The sequence below is a fragment of the Biomphalaria glabrata genome, chromosome 1 (assembly GCF_947242115.1).
Source record: "Biomphalaria glabrata chromosome 1, xgBioGlab47.1, whole genome shotgun sequence".
In the NCBI taxonomy this organism is placed as follows: Eukaryota; Metazoa; Mollusca; class Gastropoda; family Planorbidae; genus Biomphalaria; species Biomphalaria glabrata.
In genome coordinates, this window is record NC_074711.1 from 53669394 (window position 1) to 53693135 (window position 23742).

Here is a 23742-nt window from a genome sequence, read left to right on the forward strand (position 1 = left end):
TGAGTTAGTCTGAATGTGTGAATGTATATTTTGGTTTTCTATAGTTATCATGTTTTGTTTGGTGTAATGCACATAAGTGTAAGACACATTTCCATATGGATAATACAGATTATTATTATTATTATTATAAAAAAACGATTATTCATTCTCTGTCGAAGCCAGGGTCGAGTTTCGTTTAAGGGAAACAAAATTCATCGTAGTCCCTCTATCAGTTTCCACTGAGGAATTTTCTGGTGATGTGGCAGGTCTGCAGCAGTAACGCCCTCTGACAGGCAACGAGAATGTTCCTAGGAATGTTAAGGTCATGAAGATATCTTTGAGATCAGTCATTATTATTATTATTACTATAATTATTGAAAAGTTTGAACACGTTATTTCTCCCACACTCAAACTCGAATCAAGCTGAAATTTTACATTATTGTTTCTTAAACCTGACAACAAGAATCAATAAAAAAAATATTAGTTAACTAACTATTGGTAATAAATTATTTGTTTGGTATCTCGAAGAAGGAAAAAACCTGAAAATAGGGCAAGACAATAGAAACAATAGATTACTATACAATCTTCCATATTCATAAGCTTTCCACTTACTGTGTTGGCTTGAGAGGCCTGAGAAGACTTGGCGCCATGTGTTCTACTACAGGTCGTTACACCTTCTTTTTTCAATTTGTATAAATACTTTTTTATTGTCAGTCTAGATCTAGTATAAATTTAATGACATGACTGATGCAGACTAGTTAATACTAGTACGCTTAATATAAGCTTTTTTTTTTTTTATTTTTTAATTTAATTTTTTAAAAAAAGCACAACCAACGTTTAATTTTTTTTTCGCTTTGATAAGGTTCGCGTTGGACGAGAAGCCGTACAGAGTAAAAAACAAAACATTTAGGATCATTTATAAACCTATTCATGTAGAGAGAGGACTGTAGGCTGAGGTGTAAATCGCTTGGTCTCCGAACCGTGCGTTCTCGTATTTGATTCTCAGTGAAGACTGGGATTTTTATGTGTATGTCCCAGTGTCCGTCCAATTCTAATGGGTACCTTACATTATTTGGGGAAAATAAAGTCGATTGGTCATTGTGATGGTCACATGACACCCTCGTTAACCGTCGGTCATAGAAACAGATAGCCTTTTTATCAACTGTTCAACAGATCGCAAAATTTAAATGGGGAACTACTTATTTGCCAACTATTTATCACTTCAACTTCGATTGAAATAACTATTAATCATATATTTAAAAGACAATAATCTTTTATTTCAATGAAGCTTCAAAATATAATCTAGATTGTGTTTGTACTTTCATGATTGATTAGAAATGTATTTCTCTGATATGAAATCTGGACATCACTAAAAGGCATTTAATAAATGCATGTAAAATGTTATCCATGCCTCGAGTGTACCTTCATATTTGAAGATAATTTAGTTCCTAGTCCAAACCTCCCGCAAGACGACGGGTTTGGCAGCGGGAAGTGTTTGAGCCCGTGACCTTCGAGACGACCAAACAACAGTCCAGCGCCCATACCGCACGACCAGGCGTGGCGCGGCGTTTACTGTCTTTGGAAAGAAAGTTTGACATCAAAATTTCACTGGTTATTGTCGACCGTAGAATAATAGATCAAAGTATACAAGACATTTCAACAATAATGCAAACTAGTGAGAAAGAGAAGCTATACTCTTTATTAAAGTAAACTTGCTTGGAAGACTGTGCACCCTTTTTTACTTATTTTAAAGATTAAAAGTACTAACTTGAAGTAATGATACCGACTTTACAGTAGAACTAGACCGTCGCTATAGGACGAATTATGATGATAGAATATGTCAATGTTGTACTTATGAAATAGGTGATACCTTTCATTATCTGCTGTTCTGTGAGCAGTTTAAAGTATACAGAATAAGATTAGTTAAAAATATTAGTGTTCCAGGCCCAAAGTTGAAAACTTTGTTGAACAGATCTGTAAAAATACCCAAAAAAAAAAAAAAAAACACCTGAGTGTATTCATATAGTGAATTCTCTTCCTTTTCCCAGAAGTTGAATCCTGTTATTGAAGTTTATATTGTGATTTTTATATATAACTTTATTACATTATTGACATCATTATTCTCTCATTGTGTGTTGCTATTTTGATGGCTTGGATTGTAATTAGGCGCTAGATAACCATTGCACTGTTTGTGAATCAAGTGATCTAATATTATTATTATTATTATTATTATTATTGTTTTAATCATAATTTATAATACCATTTACATTATTATTACTTTTAATTTGCTTTCATCTTGATTATGAGTAAATTGTTATTATTTGTAATTCAAACTGCCTTTGCAGCACTTGTGCTTTGTGGCAAAACAAAAAAAAAATTTTAAAATGATAAAAAATTGTTGGAAACTCTAACCATAAGACTAAACCTTAGCTTTCTTCTCCTTTTTAAGGTCCTCTGTATTACATCGCTGATTTGACTAAAATAGCGACCTTTACATATTAAAAAAAAACGAATTTTTTTCTCCTTATTCTAGAAATGATCTATTTTGCGAGAAACAGAAAATACATCTGGTGACTATTTGTTTAGTTGACCAAAAGTAAATAATATTTCATGGAACATTCCGATATTGCTTAACGACTACAAGTGGAGAGGAGGGTAAACAAATTTGGTAACATTTGTGACAATTGGGAGGGAGGGAGGTCTGAAGGTTTGTTACGTAACAAACAAAAGATGTAATAACAGGTTTACTGTGGTCCCTTGACTTTCACGAAAAGGATTTACTACGGGTTTTCAAAAGATATTACTGGACAAAATACTCCGCGAAGTTTTAAATGTGCAAAAAATATATCCGCTAAACATGCGACATGTTATTGTTCAAGGAAAAACAAAGGGAACAAGGAGGTATCAGCGCTTTCCATCGTTTCATTTCACTCTTTCAATTCATAACCGTTTAAACCCATCACTGCCTACATCACGTACGCCTGAACCCATCTCTGCCAACATCACGTACGTCTGAACCCATCTCTGCCAACATCACGTATGTCTGAACCCATCTCTGCCAACATCACGTATGTCTGAACCCATCACTGCCTACATCACGTATGTCTGAACCCATCTCTGCCAACATCACGTATGTCTGAACCCATCTCTGCCAACATCACGTATGTCTGAACCCATCACTGCCTACATCACGTATGTCTGAACCCATCTCTGCCAACATCACGTATGTCTGAACCCATCTCTGCTAACATCACGTATGTCTGAACCCATCACTGCCTACATCACGTATGCCTGAACCCATCACTGCCAACATCACGTATGCCTGAACCCATCACTGCCAACATCACGTATGCCTGAACCCATCTCTGCCAACATCACGTACGTCTCAACCCATCTCTGCCAACATCACGTACGTCTGAACCCATCACTGCCTACATCACGTACGCCTGAACCCATCTCTGCCAACATCACGTACGTCTGAACCCATCTCTGCCAACATCACGTATGTCTGAACCCATCTCTGCCAACATCAAGTACGTCTGAACCCATCTCTGCCAACATCACGTATGTCTGAACCCATCACTGCCAACATCACGTATGCCTGAACCCATCTCTGCCAACATCACGTACGTCTCAACCCATCTCTGCCAACATCACGTACGTCTGAACCCATCACTGCCTACATCACGTACGCCTGAACCCATCTCTGCCAACATCACGTATGTCTGAACCCATCACTGCCTACATCACGTATGCCTGAACCCATCTCTGCCTAAATCAAGTATGCCTGAACCCATCTCTGCCAACATCAAGTATGCCTGAACAAATCTCTGCCAACATCACGTATGCCTGAACCCATCACTGCCAACATCACGTACGTCTGAACCCATCTCTGCCAACATCACGTACGTCTGAACCCATCTCTGCCAACATCACGTACGTCTAAACCCATCTCTGCCAACATCACGTACGTCTGAACCCATCTCTGCCAACATCACGTAAGTCTAAACCCATCACTGCCAACATCACGTACGTCTGAACCCATCTCTGCCAACATCACGTATGTCTGAACCCATCTCTGCCAACATCACGTATGTCTGAACCCATCTCTGCCAACATCACGTACGTCTAAACCCATCTCTGCCAACATCACGTATGTCTGAACCCATCTCTGCCAACATCACGTATGCCTGAACCCATCTCTGCCAACATCACGTTTGTCTGAACCCATCTCTGCCAACATCACGTATGTCTGAACCCATCTCTGCCAACATCACGTATGTCTGAACCCATCTCTGCCAACATCACGTATGTCTGAACCCATCTCTTCCAACATCACGTATGTCTGAACCCATCTCTGCCAACATCACGTATGTCTGAACCCATCTCTGCCAACATCACGTATGCCTGAACCCATCACTGCCTACATCACGTACGTCTGAACCCATCTCTGCCAACATCACGTATGCCTAAACCCATCACTGCCTACATCACGTATGCCTGAACCCATCTCTGCCAACATCACGTATGCCTGAACCCATCTCTGCCAACGTCACGTACATCTGGACCCATCACTGCCAACATCACGTATGCCTGAACCCATCACTGCCTACATCACGTACGTCTGAACCCATCTCTGCCAACATCACGTACGCCTGAACCCATCTCTGCCAACATCACGTACGTCTGAACCCATCACTGCCTACATCACGTACGTCTGAACCCATCTCTGCCAACATCACGTACGTCTGAACCCATCACTGCCAACATCACGTACGTCTGAACCCATCTCTGCCAACATCACGTACGTCTGAACCCATCTCTGCCAACATCACGTATGCCTGAACCCATCACTGCCAACATCACGTACGTCTGAACCCATCACTGCCAACATCACGTATTCCTGAACCCATCTCTGCCAACATCACGTATGTCTGAACCCATCTCTGCCAACATCAAGTACGTCTGAACCCATCTCTGCCAACATCACGTATGTCTGAACCCATCACTGCCTACATCACGTATGCCTGAACCCATCACTGCCTAAATCAAGTATGCCTGAACCCATCACTGCCAACATCACGTATGCCTGAAACCATCTCTGCCAACATCACGTATGCCTGAACCCATCTCTGCCAACATCACGTATGCCTGAACCCATCTCTGCCAACATCACGTACATCTGGACCCATCACTGCCAACATCACGTATGCCTGAACCCATCACTGCCTACATCACGTACGTCTGAACCCATCACTGCCAACATCACGTATGCCTGAACCCATCACTGCCAACATCACGTATGCCTGAACCCATCACTGCCAACATCACGTATGACTGAACCCATCACTGCCAACATCACGTATGTCTGAACTCATCACTGCCAACATCACGTACGTCTGAACCCATCACTGCCAACATCACGTACGTCTGAACCCATCACTGCCAACATCACGTATGCCTGAACCCATCACTGCCAACATCACGTATGACTGAACCCATCACTGCCAACATCACGTATGACTGAACCCATCACTGCCAACATCACGTACGTCTGAACCCATCACTGCCAACATCACGTATGACTGAACCCATCTCTGCCAACATCACGTACGTCTGAACCCATCTCTGCCAACATCACGTATGACTTAACCCATCTCTGCCAACATCACGTATGCCTGAACCCATCACTGCCAACATCACGTATGCCTGAACCCATCACTGCCAACATCACGTACGTCTGAACCCATCTCTGCCAACATCACGTATGCCTGAACCCATCACTGCCAACATCACGTATGCCTGAACCCATCTCTACCAACATCACGTACGTCTGAACCCATCTCTGCCAACATCACGTATGCCTGAACCCATCACTGCCAACATCACGTATGCCTGAACCCATCACTGCCAACATCACGTATGACTTCGGCTTATGTATTCAAAGAAAGAACGTATATTCTATTGTATCATATGGCCACAATATGATGTATATGGCCACAATATGATGTATATGGCCACAATATGATGTATATGGCCACAATATGATGTATATGGCCACAATATGATGTATATGGCCACAATATCATGAATATGGCCAGAATATTTGATAGAATATGAAAACCAATGGTCTGTCATCATGGATGTTTTGTAGCGAAGAAAATACAATGTAAAAAGTGTGTTTTTGAAATGATATAACATATATTTGCCTCTCTCTATGGCCTCTGTGTCGAAAGATAATGGATGCAAAAAAATGAATTTCCCGTGTAGGCCTAACTGGCTTCTTTGACTGTCACTAAAGACCTATTCTAGAGCAACAAATTTAGCCTTAAAGGTTCGTTATAATACACAGATAATGCTGGATTCACCATAAATACGTAAATTTATATTTGGCTCTTATACCGTTTGTTCACTCAACGCTAAACTTCACCACACCGTAGTTACAATGCTATGCAGATTCAAGGGCAACAACCAACTAGAAGGAAGACATTTGTCTCCATAACACGAAACATCTGCTCTACGTCACCGGATTTGATGTGGGATACAGACAATGATCTTTTTACAGAACAAGTGTAAGATGTCTACAGACGTAAGCAAGACAAAAAGTGGTACCTGAGGACAAGCATAATAAGTGTTGCACAATAGTAGCGAGGCAAGGCGACCCTCACGGGGGGTAAGCTTCAATAAAAACTTGGGTAATTTTGTTTTTAACTATGTGCTGCGAATTTGAATGAAAATGAGACACGAGATTTACCTGACTGTGTGTACTTGAAAGATGTGTCTAGTTCTTATAAATGTAACTAAAGTAATAACAAGATTACAAAGACAGTTTGTGTGGAAACACAAACTCAAAATCGGCCCCCGAAGTGGTCCACCCAGGCAGACTTCAATATTTTCAGAAAGAACATCCAAATGAAATTATATCAAAGACAAATGAGAGATAAGAATGGAGAAAGAAGGGTGACAGATCTTGTGTAGTGCCCCAACGGTACAGCTGATCAAAGGATAGGTGCAAGTGAATGCAAAGTTAGATGTGAACCTGGCCTAACTAGTTCCCCTTTCAGACCTTGTGGTCTATAGGGCAGATGATGTAAAGTTCATCTGTTTTTGTGGCCTACGGTTAACGAGGGTGTAATGTAGCCAGCACAACGACCAACCGCCTTTACTTTTCCCCAACTAATATCAGGTACCCATTGGAGCTGGGTGGACTCAGAGGCGCTTAAGGATTCCAAAGTAGAAAATCCCAGTTTTCACCAGGATTCGAACCAGGGGCCCCCAGTTCGGAAGCCTAGCGCTTTACAGCTCAGCTACCGCGCCTCTCCTGGCCTAACTGAAGTCTTATAATTGATGTAATTCTTTGGAGATGCTCAATCTCTTAGTTCACGAAAATGACGTTTACAAGATTACTATTCTTTGTAATTTAGGTCTAACTTATAATGCATACTAATTAGCTTTTTCTGTTTAAAAAAAACCTGCTTGCATAACTGATTTTAAAAATTAGATTTTTCGCTTTCAGAAAAAAAAAGTAGCCGTTGCATCAGAACTTTGAATGGTCTAAAATATTGTGATGTCGGATTTTCAATATCTTTTCTAGTTTACGAGATCTAAACGGGACGGACGGACAGAGGGACAGACGGACAGACATTTCGCACAAAACTAATAGCGTCTTTTCCCCTTTCGGGGGCCGCTAATAAATGCAACTCAGAAGTTGTGTGTTGAATTAACGCCTGAGATAAATAGAACAGTCTCACGCTATGACTTTTCTCTTTGAGGAGTCTAGCAGCTTTTATTCCTGTGGTTGTATTATTTATAAACTAGACTTTAACACAGAAGGTTCTGACATACCAATAATTTTAAAAGCAATGAAAGATGAGGTGTTAACTATTAACTTCGATCCAAAACATGAAACAAAGTCAAAATATAATATGTTTTATGTCTGAGTATAAAGAAATACAACAAAAAAAAACTTTGTGTGTAGATTCAAGCATCAATACCAGCTTGCCTTAAAAGAATGTATATCAAGGCCGGTGTATTGAGTAAGGAAGTGGATGCTATCATGTGGGACAATGGAAGGTAATTGTTAAATAGAATCAGACTGGGGGGGGGGGGTTGTCAATGATTGAGTAAAGTCAGAACAGTGAGTGGCGGAGGGCTGAGGAGAAAGAAGAAGAGGGCAGGAAGCCGGAAGAGTACGGTGTACGATACGACGTGAGGGTAGATGTAGCCCTGATTTAGAAGCTACAGAAATAATTCAAATCAACACTGAAGGACTAAGTAACAAAGTAAATGGAGTGAATTGTGGGATAGTAAGTGACGGAGGAAGAAATGTATTGAATGAGTGATTGAATGTGTGAGTGCTTAGTGACATCATTAATTACATATTAATTACATATTCATTATTCAAATATGAAAGGGAGGTAAGAAACAGATGGTTATTTAGATAACTCTGCTAAGGCTGTATGCTATTGTTTGTTAAAGTGATACTTCATCAAGCTATTGTTTGTATTAGTGTTGATGGATCAAGCTATTGTTTGTATGAGTGTTGATGGATCAAGCTATTGTTTGTTAAAGTGATACTTGATCAAGCTATTGTTTGTACAACACTTACACCATGTATGTTACTTCGTTTGACATGGTGTACTGTAAAGTAATGGTCAGAGACTAAACCACCTATGCAATGTCCAAACACTGAATGTGTGTTGATTGCTTGCAAGAGGGCAGATGTCTAGAAGCTTGATAGTATTTGTTATGTGAACAGTATGTTCATTGCCTCGTGTCTGCGAGCTTACAAACCACCCCCACCCCTCATCCCACTCCCGATGCACACGAACTTATAAAACATCAATACAGCTTAAGATTTATGGGACATTTATATATTTTATGTACGGACACAACAAAAGTGGCGCCCTCTTGGGGGACCATTTAAAGTCATGTTTTAAAAGATGAACGACTAATAGAATGTCCATTAACAAACCCAACTTTCCCAAAGAATACATCGATCCATTGAAATATACACGAGAGGTCGTGTAGGTGTGAATGCATAAAGTTGTGTAAGTGTTTTGGGAAGCTACTCTAAAGCCGTTAATTAATCTTATATCTACCACACACACACACACACACACACGTACACTAGTTGGGTTAAGACTGCATGTTCTGTTAGTATTACTACACACTGTAATATATAGAATATATAGAAATATATTGTAAAATGTGGACATTATTTCTATTTTCAAGGCTAACGAGATTTCTTTTCTTATTTTGATTTTTTGTTTTTGCATACGTAATAATCATGAATTCCTTCGCTTACTATAGGTCGTAAATGACGAATAAATCTGACTCTCCTAGCTATTCGACTGATGTAACCACATTTTTTTCAGTGCTGAGTTTGTTTGTTTTTTAGCGGCCCCCGAAAGGGGAAAAGACGCTATTAGTTTTGTGTGAAGTGTCTGTCCGTCTGTCCGTCCGTCCCGTTTAGATCTCGTAAATTAGAAAAGATAGTGAAATCACAACATTTTAGACCATTCAAAGTTTTGATGCAACGGCTACTTTTTTTTTCTGAAAGCGAAAAATCTAATTTTTTAAATCACTTATGCAAGCGGTTTTTTAAAGAGAAAAAGCTAATTAGTATGCATTATAAGTTAGACCTAGTTTAAAACGAATAATAATCTTGTAAACTGCATTTTCTTAAAATTTTGTTGTTTGCACAGTAATGCTATAATATTTTTATTTAGTCAAAACTTATAAAAATGAACGTGAATGTAAATTATGCCATCTTGAAAATGCTGATAATGAGAAACATATGTATTTGGAATGTCCATTATTCCTTAAAGTTAAAAGTACTGTAAGGGACTAATTAGAATCTAATTGTGGCAACTATGTGAATGTTAACTTGTTCATTGTTTTAAACAAGCTGCAAAAACTAAAAAATAAATGAGTGCACAACTTAAACTTGATTATTGTTTCCGAATACAGGAATCTTGTTTGGGCTAGCTGGCTCAAAGCTCTACACAATAATAAAGTGTTTGATCCTAATCACTTAGAATTGACATTTAGAAAAATTATTGATTTTAGGGTAGAGAATTATCTTTTTATATGCTTGTACAATACTCAGACAGTATTCCAGAAATGGGGTGTTGGGGGTCAAGGATATTTGATATTGTGTTGATTGTTCTGGGGTAGAGGATCCTTATATCATTTTTCTGTCTCTGGTGGTTTCAATAGTTAGGTAGTATATCTTTGATATTAAGTAGTATTTCTATTATTATTATTATATTTTTAGGTTAATCACTTTTCAATTGTTTATGATTTAATACTTGTGAATTATGAGAACTTACAAATAAAAAACTATATAATAAAAAAAAGGCCACAAAAGAGGCAAGAGGGCCCATAAAAGAGGCATATAAAGCCCAAAAAAGAGACAAAGAAAATAGGCCTAAGGCCCACGGATTCCTATGGTGATAAAGCTAAGATTGAATAGCGCAAATTCTGAGGTTTCCTAAAGAAAAAGAAAAAAGAAAAAGAGCCTTTTCAAAACAATTACATCAATTATAAGACTTCAGTTAGGCCAGGAGAGGCGCGGTAGCTGAGCGGTAAAGCGCTTGGCTTCCGAATCCTGGTGAAGACTGGGATTTTCTACTTCGGAATCCTTGGGCGCCTCTGAGTCCACCCAGCTCTAATGGGTACCTGACATTAGTTGGGGAAAAGTAAAGGCGGTTGGTCGTTGTGTTGGCTACATGACACCCTTGTAAACCGTAGGCCACAAAAACAGATGAACTTTACATCATCTGCCCATTAGACCACAAGGTCTGAAATGGGAACTAGTTAGGCCAGGTTCACATCTAACTTTGCATTCACTTGCACCTATCCTTTGATCAGCTGGACCGTTGGGGCACTACACAAGATCTGTCAACCTTCTTTCTCCATTCTTATCTCTCATTTGTCTTTTATATAATTTCATTCGGATGTTCTTTCTGAAAATATTGAAGCATGCCTGGGTGGACCACTTCGGGGGACGATTTTGAGTTTGTGTTTCCACACAAACTGTCTTTGTAACCTTGTTACACATGTTTTTTGTGTTTCCTTGTCAAATGTATTTCTTTTCTTTAACCGATTTTCCTAATCAATCCAAACTCCCATAGCCCTACGGAGCTTCGTGAACGATTGATAATCAGATGGAACAGCAGACATGATTTTCTAATCGTTATTTCCTTCAAAAGTCAGCTTGATTTTTTGAAATCTGACCTATTGGCAACAAAAACAAAGATAAAGACAAAAACAAAGACAACAGCATTTTATGGTTCGAATATAGCAGCTGACGACAATCTGAACTTTCATCATTTGGTAACTTCCTCAAAAAAGAAATCCCAAAGAGCAATGCCGCCTCTCAGAGTGCACTTCTTGCGGTGGCAATTTTCCAGAATGACGAAACGTTCAGCCAGGTAAACACGTCCTTTAATGATGATTGAAACTACCCATAAGCCTAGATCTAATTGAAGTCGATAAGCTGGCTCTAGTCTGCATCGCTTGAACCTACATCTTCAGTGGCCCTATCCATAAGCCTAGATCTAATAGAAGTCGATAAGCTGGCTCTATTCTGCATCGCTTGAACCTACATCTTCAGTGGCCCTATCCATAAGCCTAGATCTAATAGAAGTCGATATGCTAGGCCAGAGTCTCGTCTGCATCGCTGGAACCTACATCTTCAGTGGCCCTATCCATAAGCCTAGATCTAATAGAAGTCGATAAGCTGGCTCTATTCTGCATCGCTTGAACCTACATCTTCAGTGGCCCTATCCATAAGCCTAGATCTAATAGAGGTCGATATGCTGGGCCAGAGTCTCGTCTGCATCGTTTGAGCCTGCATCTTCAGTGGCCGAGTCCATGACTTTTTTCCTGCAAATTAACCGATTCATTGATGACTTCAAATAAGCCATCTGACTACTTTGACAACTTATTAACTATTTGGGAGAAGATTGTATATCCACTTCGTTCTGGGGATCCGAAGTTAATGCCGCCGAATGTAGCGGAGGCCTATGACGTTATTCGATAAAGCACCTCTTAGTGCACCTCGTCTGCTAGTCACGTGTCTTTTCATGCTTCAGACTTTAAACGTTTCAACACCTTCGCCAACAGGAAGCAATCAGTTTCTTCTAACATAGGTAGTCCAACAAGTTGACCTAGACACAATGGACCTCAAGTCTTAATAAAGACATAGAGCTAGCATAGCAGACCTAGACCAGTAGAGTTCTGCTATGCTTAAGTTTTGATCCAAGCTGTGCAATTTTGTCTGTAAAATTTTTGTTTAATCCTTTGCAAGGCCCCCCACCAATCGGAGGCCCTGGCTGCCTAGTCCTAAAGCCGGCCTGTTCAAAACTATTTCTTTGAGAATACTTTGTATTACTTAGCTTCTATCAACTCACTCTGTCTGTCTGTCTGTCTGGTACAAAGTGTGTCCAGGTTATTTCTTCCACACCCAGTCTCGGATCCAGCTGAAACTTTGCACAATTATTCATTGACATAGACAAGACATGAATCAATGGAAACAAAAAAGTAACCAATTTGACGATTAAGGTATTATTTGGTTTAATTGCAACAAGGGAAACTAATTAATTATTTGCTTTGATATTAAATAAGGGAAATAACTTCTACATTATTGGTAGATATAGTTTAACCATAGTTTAAATACCGAGTTCTTCCTATTTAGATAAGCTTTTTTTAAAAAAATGACTTTTTATATTTTGCTTGTTAATGTCCATTCCATCCCAGTTCTACCTGTTTTATATCAGAATTATCTGAATTTATCCCGAAAGGCTTTTACCTAGCGCGTTGTTGCAACAGAAGGAGATGAAATATGCCCAATTTAGAATTTCTTTGATAAGCAAGAACAATTGGAAGAATTCGAGGCTCATGACAGACGTACATGCTCTGCATGGGCCGTGAATGAGTCTCACACATCAGTATCGACCCGTGACAGCATCTTAGTGCCAACTTTTCCGCCCTTCCATATCTGACCTTTTGACAAAGATGAAGTATGCGCTGTACACGACAATCTAATGCATTGTAATGAGAATTCTTTTTTGCAGCTAAGAGTGAATACAATCGTTTGTCTACGGAGTCCCGCCCATGACCCACTGTCTGAGCTTGCAACCACATTGCGTCTCCCAGAGCCAGAGCCCTTAGCTAATCTTTGCTTGAGTGTCCAGACCTCATAAGAATAAGGTTGCGAAATGTTGCAACCAGATGTAGAGTTGTCCACTACGTACTATTGATCACAGCATGTCTGTAATTAAAGTCATCGAAACTTTCATTTATATATTTTGTTTGAGAAACTGTAATGGTTTAGATTATAGAGTAGACTAATTTAATTTTAGAATTGTGCACTTTAGTTAGCGACGATAGAAATAGTCACGTGACCGCACAGACTTAGGACGTTGCAGACTAGGAGCAAACAAAATAAGAATAGGTCTATCGGCTTTGAACAAGAAGCAACGGACATTGAAGATGGATTGATACACAAAACACGATCATCTGATGTTGTACATAAACAGAGTTGGAATTCTACAAAAAGTTTCAATAGATATTTTTTTTTCCTTTATTCGTTTGTCGTGAATGTGCCGTAATCGTGTAAAATACGGTTATCAAGTTATCAATATAGTTATCAAGTAATCAATATAGTTATCAAGTTATCAATATAGTTATCAAGTAATCAATATAGTTATCAAGTAATCAATATAGTTATCAAGTTATCAATATAGTTATCAAGTAATCAAAGTCAGTCATCTGGTTTGCATTAAGCCAAGTAAAGAACATCAAAAAGATAAACACATTCATGAACACACTAATAGCACATGAGTTCTCATAACATTAATAAGAATCAATGTTTAATGATTTTATTCCAGAAATTTGTAATAAGCTACTCTCTCCCCTACTATAGTAGGCCTATCTGTAATATATTTAGTTCTGATTTATGTGTATCTACCGAAAAAAAATGAGGATAATTTAAATATCTCAATTTTGTTTATTTATTGATTCTTCTAACTTGATTACAGTGGAGTGGGATACATAACATGTGTATTGAATAAAATAACAACCCCTTACTATAGAAGCCTTAAACTAATATATATGAGTGTCAGTGTCAATTAACTCTGTTCGCTAATAGAAATGTACACGCTCAGAATCACTATCCGCAATCTTTTAGGTAGTTTTAGGTAGTTTTTGTTTTTAAATGGCTAAGTACAGTCATGGCTACAACAAAAACAAAAGATTGTATGTCTATTTATACTTTTTCTTCTATCTATCTATCTATCTATCTATCTATCTGTCTGTCTGTCTGTCTGTCTGTCTGTCTATCTATCTATCTATCTATCTATCTATTTATATCTATCTATCTATCTATCTATCTATCTATCTGTCTGTCTGTCTATCTATCTATCTATCTATCTATCTATCTATCTATCTATCTAACTATCTATCTATCTATCTATCTATCTATCTATCTATCTATCTATCTATCTATCTATCAAACTATTATTCTATACATTCTTTCGTTCCTTCATAAGTCAATCTGTTTGAGTCTGTTAAAACCCTTGAATGTCTAAGTCCTTAAATTCTATGTAAACACGACAATACTGTGTACAGACAGTGCACCAGTAGAAACTGTTGATACTAAATAATGTCTGAACATCGAGTATGTACCAATTCGAACAAAGTTGACTCTTCTTTTACAATGCATACGTAGATCTAATGTTTCTGGATGTAGACCTAATGTTTTTGTATGTTAAACTTATGTATTTTTGATATATATATAATGTTTGTGAATCTAGACTTAATGTTTTTGGATGTAGACCTTATGTTTGTTTCTGGATGTAGACCTAAAGTTTGTTTCTGGATGTAGACCTAATGTTTCTGGATGTAGACCTAATGTTTGTTTCTGGATGTAGACCTAATGTTTCTGGATGTAGACCTAATGTTTCTGGATGTAGACCTAATGTTTCTGGATGTAGACCTAATGTTTCTGGATGTAGACCTAAAGTTTGTTTCTGGATGTAGACCTAATGTTTCTGGATCATACTGGATGTAGACCTAATGTTTCTGGATGTAGACCTAATGTTTCTGGATGTAGACCTAATGTTTCTGGATGTAGATCTAATGTTTCTGGATGTAGACCTAATGTTTCTGGATGTAGATCTAATGTTTCTGGATGTAGACCTAATGTTTCTGGATGTAGACCTAATGTTTCTGGATGTAGACCTAATGTTTCTGGATGTAGACCTAATGTTTCTGGATGTAGACCTAATGTTTCTGGATGTAGACCTAATGTTTCTGGATGTAGACCTAAAGTTTGTTTCTGGATGTAGACCTAATGTTTCTGGATGTAGACCTAATGTTTCTGGATGTAGACCTAAAGTTTGTTTCTGGATGTAGACCTAATGTTTCTGGATGTAGACCTAATGTTTCTGGATGTAGACCTAATGTTTTTTTGGATGTGGACCTAATGTTTGTTTCTGGATGTAGACCTAAAGTTTGTTTCTGGATGTAGACCTAATGTTTTTTTGGATGTGGACGAATGTTTCTGGATGTAGACCTAATGTTTTTTTGGATGTGGACCTTATGTTTCTGGATGTAGACCTAATGTTTTTTTGGATGTGGACCTTATGTTTCTGGATGTAGACCTAATGTTTCTGGATGTAGACCTAATGTTTCTGGATGTAGACCTAATGTTTCTGGATGTAGACCTAATGTTTCTGGATGTAGACCTAATGTTTCTGGATGTAGACCTAATGTTTCTGGATGTAGACCTAATGTTTGTTTTTGAATGTAGACCTAATGTTTCTGGATGTAGACCTAATGTTTGTTTCTGTATGTAGACCTAATGTTTCTGGATGTAGACCTAATGTTTGTTTCTGAATGTAGACCTAATGTTTCTGGATGTAGACCTAATGTTTTTTTATGTAAATCTAATGTTTTTAGATGTTGAACTATTTTTTTTAGATATTGAACTAATGTTTTTGGGTGTAGATCTAATGTCTTTAGAGGTTGAACTAATGTTTTTATTTGTTGAAGTAATGTTTTTAGATGTTGAACATAAGTTTTTGGATGTCGATCTAATGTTTTTAGAGGTTGAACTAATGGTTTTGAGATCTTGAGATATTGTGGATGTAGAGGTAATGAGTAGAATTAATTGATATTATTGGTCTAATGTTGGAGAGGCAATGCTTTTGATTTTCAATTCATCGTTCCAACCTTTAAAAACTTTGATCTTATAGGCGTCGTTTATTGCACATACAACTTTAGAAATGTCTACAGCCGTCCAACAATTATTAAAACAGTGTACCATGGGCGTAGCCAGGATTTTTTTTCGGGGAGGGTTTTTGGGGGGGGGGGATTACCCCCCCCCCAACCTCCCCCCCCCCCCCCGCGAAAAAAAATTATATATATATATATATATATATATATATATTATATATATATATGTGTGTGTGTGTGTGTGTGTGTGTGTACCTAATTAATCTTTATTGCATTCTGACCCTTTCGGAAGACGTTTATTGTAGACTCCCCGCCCTTGCTAGCAAGGGGGTCTGGGGGAGTTCGCAGCGCTCCCCCAGCGCGGGGCGAAGCCCCGCCGCCGAGCACTATTTCTGGTATTGAAAGCCAACAAAATGCATATTCTGAGGTATCTACAGTGCATTATCTTGCTATTAAAAAGTTTATTTCAAAAAACCTAATGTGCTATTCTTACTGACTTTAAACCCTCTCGCGCCGTTCGGCTCATTTTCCGGCAAGCTGTTTCCTCAACTCTTATTTTGCGTAATTCATTTTGTCGGAAAACATGTCCCGCAAAACCTCATGCGACGCTCTGTCACAACCTTACTAAGGATTCGACTCCCAGTTCGGCATATGATTTCTTTGATTTAGACTCGATCTCTATGACTGACTCCTAAAATCTGTCTTAGCCATCTTTGTTGAGACACATTTAATGATTTTCAATTTCGGCAGAAGACTATTCACACTTAATTAATGGAGCCCAAGCCACTGGTAGAAATTTGTAACCTTTCTTAACTACGCTCTTGGAATTACATGCCTGTATTTCGCTTTAAATTTTATATCGAAAAAGAAAGTTTTTTCGTCAAATCATCTGTTGAGGGGTTTTAAACTAAAAAATCTCTGTTTTTTTTTGGTTTTGTTTTTAATTCAAAACCCCATTTAGCTACGATCATAGAATTTGGTGACTGTAGTTTGCTTTAAAATAATATTGAAGAGAAAGGTTTTCAACTCTAAACGCTCCTTAGGGGAATTTTAAACTCAAAACCATCTGGAGGGGTTTTAAACTTTAAAGAAAAAGCCATCTGGAGGAGGGGGATTTAAACTCAAAACCCCTTAGGCTACGCTCATAGATTTTATAGTGTGTAATTTGCTTTTTTTTATATTGAAGAGGTACTTTTTAGCTTCAAACCCCAACTGGAAGGGGGAGGGGGGTTAAACTCAAAACCCTTTTGACTACGCTCATAGAATTTTGAGTGTGTAATTTGCTTTTTTTATATTGAAGAGGGGGTTATCGTAAATTTTGGATGGGGTTTTAAAATCAAAATTTTCCTCAACTGTGCTGTTGGACTTTGGGGATTGTTGTTTGCATTTTTTTTTGTTTTGTTTTATAGAAGAGGGGGATTTAACTGCAAAAACCTCTGGTAGGGGGGTTTAAAATTGAAAACCCCCTGTAGGGGGTTTTAAACTCAAAGCCCCCTGGTAGAGGGATTTGTATCTCAAAACCCCCTGATTGGGGTTTTTAAAATCTCAAAACCCCCTGGTAGGGGGATTTAAACTCAAAACCCCCTGGTAGAGAGTGTTTAACTCAAAACTGCCTCGGCTGTGCTGTGGTAAGTGATGATTTAGTATTAAAATCTCACCTAAAATAAACAAAATGAAAGCGAAAATCAGTCACTTTATTCCGCCCCCCCCCCTGCGGGGGGGGGGGGGATTTCATTTCGGGGGGGGTTTGAACCCCAAGAACCCCCCCCTGGCTACGCCCATGCAGTGTACGATTCTTATCTTTTTGAAATATTCTACAACATCAATAAATCATTTTTACTCATTCAATTGTACTTTGGCTACTTGGTCATCAACTCAATCTATTGTTTAGTTTTTAATAATCGGTAGTATTTTTTCCCCAGTAGATCAGCTTTAGGTTTACCAGTAGTAATTGGAAAGTTGCTTATTAGAATTAATTACTTTCACTGTGTTGAATGAGGACAAACAAATTAGTGACATGTGTGTGCGCTCTTGATTAGAAGAGACTTAAATTTTTGCTGTTATTTAAAAATAAATGTATTTGAAAAAGGTCGTTACTATATCGCATGAGTTTCAAACTAAAAGTCGATAAAGTATAAACATTTCAAATAAAGGAAATAGCACGAGATCTAGACATAGTTTTCTGAACTACTTTGTCTGTCTTCTAGCTTAGTGGTACTCAAAATGTGATCTGCGGACCCCTTATGGTCGTCTCACATATGAAATTTGTATACAATTAAAATAACTTCGCTAAAAGGCAGTTTATCCGATTGGCCCCTTAATGCTGTTTAATATGTCTACTACGTATTAATCTTTGACGAACTAATTTATATAGTTTGCATTTATGTAGCTTTATTACTGAGGGGTCCGTGGGCAAGTTTTGACTATGTAAAAGGGTCTCCGGTTTTAAAAAATTTGAGAACCTCTATTCTAACTGATAGCGTGAGTGCGTAAGTCGAGTGTATGAAATGAAAAATACTTACTATTGGTAGACGTAAGTCAACTAACTGTGCACTGGACACTGACCTAATGACACAAGACCTGCTGTATCCAACATGAAGGTCAACTCGCGGGGAATCCAAGAAATCAGGTCCACATTTGTCTTGCGAGTTTGGGGTCCACGTCCGTAATGGGGAAAAGTTTAGCGATGAAGTGAGGGAGGGTTGCCGGGAGTGAAGAGGGGAGAAGGAAAATATGAAACAAGGGGGTTGGCATGGAGGGGGGATGAATAGTGTTGCCCTGCAGTACCAGTAACGGCCAATCAGTGCCGCAAGTCCAGGGCGTTTAATAGCTGATGATTAAATGACGGAGGTTAAACATTACGGGCGTCATCTGCGTGAGCGTGGATTGGAAGGGAGGGGGGGGGGCAAATGGAGAGAGAGAAAGAGAGTAGGCCTACGCAAAGAGATGTGAGAGTGAGAGAGATAGATTCACCGCGTTACCGGATGGATCTATTAAAGATTCGATAATGCTTAAACACCCTGGCGCTTTATTAGTATGGTGAGGGAGAGAGAGAGGGGCTGAGAGGGGGAGCGGGGCGGGGTGGTTAGAGTGTCAGGTAAAAGCCAGCGCGTGATTTAAGCTGGATCTTAAAACAATGAGAGGGTGCAGGCACACAAACGGAGGGTGGGGTGGAAGAGGGTGCTGCCGCAGGTCGAGAAGTTATGGCGGCGCTGATTGGTGAGTTGATTATCAGTCGGACTTGAGCTCGTCCCCCGTCACTTGAGAGAGCCCCTCCTTCATTTACCGCCAAATCTCTGCTGGTGCAGCCAGCGAAAGGTAGAAACGAAAAGTCTGAAACTACGAGAGAGAGAGAGAGAGAGAGAAACAAGTACACAAAATAAATGTTAAAAGCGGATCAGTGGCAAGGTTCTGTACCTTGTTGCGAAGCTCGGTGCCGCGCCCACTTGACAGAAATTAACTCCAGATAATCCAGGGAAATCATCCACGAAGCTCCATGCAGGTATGCTCACTCCCCACCTCCCACTGCCACCCCCCCCCTCACAACCAGCATGTCTCTCTCTCTCTCTCATCATTCCACTAGAAACAAACTACGCAAACACACACGCACAATCAGATTGGTGCTGCTTTAAATTTGCATCAAAAAGTTTGGTGGACAAATGAAAATGTAAAAATTAAACGAAAGAAATATTCACATTTTCCCCTCGCTTCTTTCTGATTTTCTTAAGATTTATTATGATAACAAGACAAACATACAAAAATACTTTAAAAAGAAAAAGCTTATACGAAGTGTAATTATATCACTTAGTTTGGATCAATCATGTCATTAATAAAGGATTTAGGCCATATTTACGAATAGTTGTTTTTTTCTTTTGTTTAGCGCTATTTCATGTTTTTAGCTTTCTCAATGTGCTATCACTTGGACCAGTTGGGAAAATCAGGGAGGGGGGAGGGGTTAAAAGCATTTAGAAAAAAAAAAGGGGGGGGACGACCTAGATTTGAACTCGTCGCTCACGTCTCCTCAGGCCGACGTACTAACCCCTCTGTAAGTGAGGTACTTATGACTAGAGAAGATTGTTTCAATTTGTAGGTGTGACCTATAAAGAGGACTAATCCAGCTTATACCACCACTTTAGTCAAGTAATATTTTTCCCTTGTTCGAGATATCAAAAAAAAAAAAATATTACCAATAGTTAATTAACTAATTGGTTTTTTTTTTAAATTATTATTCTCATGTTGTCAGCTAAAATAAATAATTGTGCAAAATTTCAACTTGATCCGAGATTGGGTGTCAGGGAAATACCGTGTAAAAACTTTTTAACAGACAGACAGACATAGTGAGTTTATATAAGCTTTGTAAAAAAATAACTCAGAAATCATATAATAATAACTAGGTTTACCTTCCGGCAACTCCCGTTGGTTTCCTCCCTGAATTATTCTTACTTTCTATATCAATATTTCCTTGTTCTCACTATTTTTTCTAACATGCCCCAAAAGGGTCCAAACCAACAGGCTTCAGATTCTAACATGTGCCCACTTCTCATATGGTCTGTCAAAAAGTGAAGCGAAGATTCAATACAATTTAAGCTTAGTTTTTAAAGCGCCCCCACACATCGTGAATTCCAGTCTCCCTGATACTACTAGTGCTTAGCTACGTTGATAGGTTACATTGTTCATTTTGAACGGAACCCCCACCCCCTCCCTTTTCTTTAAAGATTATATTTTGCATTCCTTAATGCACCAGAGAATGTTAGTCTTTGCTTATTAAATATATGTATTTCAGTTTTTATGAAAACGCATTGAGAGAAATCAAGAAATCCTCAATGTGAACAAATGAAGGGCTTGTCGTTTCGGTCGTAATATGTAATAACAGGTCATTTTGTTTGAAACATTTTTGGGGGGGGGGGTCTTGTTTTGTCCACTTTCCTTTACGGTAATTTACAAACCAGTGAATCGGCCAGGGTTTTGACTTATATATTCAAGCACGAGCCCCTAACATAGGCAGTAATCAAGCGTCCAAAAGAATTAGAAATACTTGTAGGCAAAAAATATAATAATTCCAGAAATAATTCATAATTTGAATTTAAAGTAACAATAAAATGAACCTATGGCCGAGCGCTTTGGCTTGTCTACTCAATAGTTAAAGGTTCAAGTCAAATCCAAAGTCGAATGGCGTTATCTTACTCATTGCATTATTTTTTTATATATATAGTAAGGGTAGTAAGGTACGTTGCTAGATATCCATGTAGCTAGTAATCCATGTAGCTATATATACACGTTTCAGTAACTAGTTATCCATGTAGTTATCCATGTAGCTAGATATCCATGTAGGTAGATGTCCATGTAGCTAGTAATCCATGTAGCTAGATGTCTAAGTAGCTAGTAATCCATGTAGCTATATATATACACGTTTCAGTACTAGTTATCCATGTAGTTATCCATGTAGCTAGATATCCATGTAGCTAGATATACATATTGCTAGATATCCATGTTGCTAAATACACATGTAGCTAGATATCATGATTAGAAATTTGGCGGGAAAAGTTATCCATGCTATATATCCATGTAGCTAGATATCCATGTAGCTAGTAATCCATGTAGATAGATATCCATGTAGCTAGATGTCCAAGTAGCTAGTAATCCATGTAGCTATATATATATACACCTTTCAGTAACTAGTTATCCATGTAGTTGTCCATGTAGCTAGATATCCATGTAGCTAGATATACATATAGCTAAATGCGCATGTAGCTAGATATCCATGTAGCTAAATACGCATGTAGCTAGATATCCATGTAGCTAAATACGCATGTAGCTAGATATCCATGTAGCTAAATACGCATGTAGCTAGATATCCATGTAGCTAAATACGCATGTAGCTAGATATCCATGTAGCTAAATACACATGTAGCTAGATATCCATGTAGATAAATACGCATGTAGCTAGATATCCATGTAGCTAAATACGCATGTAGCTAAATATCCATGTAGCTAAATAAGCAGTTAGCTAGATATCCATGTAGCTAGATATCCATTTTGCTAGATATGCATGTAGATACATTTACACGTTGCTACATATACATGATACTAGATATGCGTTTAGCTATACATGCATGGATATAGCCTACATGTAGCTAGATATTCAGGTAACTGAATATACATGTAGCTAGATATGCATGTTTCTAGATATGCATGTAGCTTTGGTGAATAGAGTTTAAATCTACCCTAAAATGAAGCAAGTTTAGTAAAATTCACCCAACTATTTCCGGAATGAATAAAATTTTATTACTTGAGTATTGCTACATCACAGATATATATATATATATATATATTCTTGGTCGACCCTTTTTTTCGTTGATGTAAAGTTAATGTAGGCCTTGTTTTCTCACTTTCAAATTCAATAGAACCCTCTCTCTCTCTCTTGCTCTCTTTCCATCCTTCTCTCTCCCTCCCCCACTCTTTTCCTCCCTCTCTTTCTTTCTCTCTCTCACCCCAACCCTCTCTCTCTCTCTCTCTCTCTCTCTCTCTCTCTCTCAATCACTCCCTAAACTTACACTTGATCCTACTACGCTACAGTTCATTCTATATGAATTTGCTATGGAAACCTGTTCTCCTGTAAGTTATGCTATTCTAATGTTGAAACTCTGTTAATGAGATAGAATCTAAATGTCACTCAATAACCCTTGATGTTCCAAGCAGTCCGAGACATTTTAATGCTCAATCTACTGTCCATCATTCGTGCACCTTGGGTCTGAGGATTGGAGCTGTCCGTAACCGGCCTACAAACCTTATGTGGCAGGTTTCACACGCTGGGCTGTGACCGTTAACCCTCCGCGCGCTCCTTAGGAAACATCCCCCCAGGCACCGGTCAAAGATGGTCTGGCACTGTGACAGCCTCCAGTGACAAAGTAGGCATGGCACGACCTGCGCACGTTACGTTATGACAGCGGTCACGTGATCACACCTCATCATTGAGACTGCATTACGTCTTGTACGTGTAAGCTTTTTGGTTACATTTTGTTTTGAAAGCGTATTCAGAAGTCAAAATTATGACCTGGTTTTGAAAGCGTAATCAGAAGTCAAAATAATGACCTGGTTTTGAAAGCGTATTCAGAAGTCAAAATAATGACCTGGTTTTGAAAGCGTATTCAGAAGTCAAAATAATGACCTGGTTTTGAAACAAAAAAAAAATGATTCTAATAAATGTGTTTCATAAAATCTGTGATGCTAAAATTGCGATTCATAGTTCTATCAATCTGAGATGAATGCAATTGTGTTACTAGCAACAACGTCGTGAATGCAGTCAATAAAAAAGCAGCTTATGCTGACGAAGATAATAATCTTTAGAATTGCGACATTGGATTTTTAATTATCCTTTTAGAACATATAGATGTCGCTTGTTAAACATAGTTAATCTTTGTTTTACATCTTTGTATATGTTGTACTTGGAGTGTTTGTTTTTCCCCACGGGTCACATTAGAAAGGAGAAGATGTTAATGGGCGGATGGCATAGAGAGA

At 38.5% G+C, this 23742-nt stretch overlaps 1 protein-coding gene across 1 annotated transcript in view; it reads right to left on the reverse strand.

Moving 5' to 3' along the window:
* The window catches only part of LOC106070699 (uncharacterized), a 58566-nt gene extending 39443 nt beyond the window's left edge, over positions 1 to 19123 (reverse strand). Inside the window, exon 1 of the mRNA XM_056043714.1 lies at positions 18747 to 19123. The gene's annotated coding sequence lies outside the window, so the exon portion shown is untranslated. The remainder of the gene's footprint in view (positions 1 to 18746) is intronic.
* Positions 19124 to 23742: the final 4619 nt, after the last annotated feature.